The following is a 2,084-nucleotide window of genomic DNA, read 5'->3' on the forward strand; positions in this document are numbered from 1 at the left end:
CACCGCTAAGCTAAAGGCGGCTAATGTTGGGCTATAAAGGAACTACAACACGGTCACATGACTTCACGTCACGACCGCTAAGCAACCAAAACACATTCAGAAAACCATTGACCTCCAGACCAGGGGAAATAAAGTGATAAATCCTGACACATTTCAGGGTTTTAGGACTCATTCCTGCTATTCTTGATGGGCTTTTGACCAACACCCAGAGCGAGACATCTCAAATACTGAACACACTGCGTTACATTATCTGTATAAATCAAGTAACAAGTAAAAGTCTTGCGTTACGACCCATCCACACAGTGGCGTGCGTTGAAGCTTCAACGCTTCTGCCCATTCACTTTGAATGGGGTGACGTCACGCTTCGCCGAGCTGCATTGTGGGAGCGTTGCTCGCGGCGTTGCCCGCGAGTCACGGCGTTGCTCTTTGCAAAAGTTGAGCAATGTTCAACTTTTGAAGCTTCAACGGAAGCGTCAGCCAATCAAATCATATGCCAGTACAAGCTTTAGCCAATCAAACCGTGTGCCCTTGTGTCCGGGGCGGGAGATTCATGTGATTGGTTGTTGGTCGAGTTTCAGACACGCCCACCTGCAAGCTTCAACACACGCCGCCGTGTGGACTGGCCGTTAGAACGGTTACTTAAAGGTGGGGTAGGTAAGTTTGATAACCGGCTCGAGATATACTTTTTGTTATATTCCATGGAATGCTCTTAACGTCCTGATAGCAATGAATATCTGAAGTGCTTTGACAAAAAATCCATATAAGAATATCATCTCTGGAAGCCGTGGTGCTGTAAAAAGCACGACCAATCATCTGAGCCGGCCCGGCTAAAGTAACTGGATGGCCTACCTGCCTGTCAGCCTTCCATCTGTGCACAAACTTATCTCGTGCCCTCATTGGTCATGTGCGCGTTCGTGTGTGTTGGAGGAGGGGCTCTGTGAGGAAGTCTGAAGGAAGAGGCAGATTTTTTTCGGATGTGTACTTTTTCAAATTCTAGCGCCCTCGAGCTGGTTTCTCCAAAATTACCTACCCCACCTTTAAGTAAAAGTAAGTGTAATCAGCTAAATGTAATTAATGTATTACACGTTAAAGTACCCAATGCAGAACAATCTAAGATACGTAAAGAAATACAAATAATAATACAAAATAAATAAAGATATATCAGCAGTAGAAGATGAACAAAATACGGGATGACGTTAAGACATTGGCAGAAACACATTTCAGCAGGTATATTTAGAAAAGCAGCAGGAAAAAACACATAGCTAAAATACTAACACACACACACACACACACACACACACACACACACACACACACACACACACACACACACACACACACACACACACACACACACACACACACACACACACACACACACACACACACACACACACACACACACACACACACACACACAACCCCCCACTGTGACAGGTTTTTAAAACATCACAAACTGCTGGTGTTTTCTTCTTGAAAGGCTTTTCTCCACCAGATTCCGGTTTTATTGCCTCTGTGTTGTCTTTTCTGCACAAACGGAGTAAAAAGCTCCATGTGTCCTTATTGTTCGCCCGCCGGCCGCCTGTGAGTCTCCCCTGGTTACCATTTACATTTCAAAACCCTCACGTGGGGGTAAACAAGCAAATAAAACAAAGCTGCAGAGAATCAAATAACATTTTGTAAAACACATTATGCTTCATGCCGTTTCTACCTTTAGTTTCTACCTGTTCACTCTGCAGAGGAGACGTGGAATAAAGAGATAACAAGAGTGAAACTAAAACATGACTTTAGTTGGACTCTCGTGAATGTAAGAAACACAGAAAGACCTCGATTTTATTCCCAGATGAATCCTGAAAGTCTGCGTGTTATCTTATATGCTGATGATCTTAAGTGTATTTTTGGGGAAGTTATGCCAGAAATAAAGTGAATACATTTTAAGGAAATTACCACAAAAACTTGAATAGCTTAAAGAGGTTATACAACTATAATATAATAAGCTTTTTCTGCTGAATCAGAGGATTTCAGTTGCATGGCCTTGGGGAAACACTGACTAAAAGTTGTTCCGCTCTTTAATGTGGTTCAAA

This window comes from Notothenia rossii (genome assembly GCF_949606895.1).
Source record: "Notothenia rossii genome assembly, chromosome: 9".
Taxonomy (NCBI): Eukaryota; Metazoa; Chordata; class Actinopteri; order Perciformes; family Nototheniidae; genus Notothenia; species Notothenia rossii.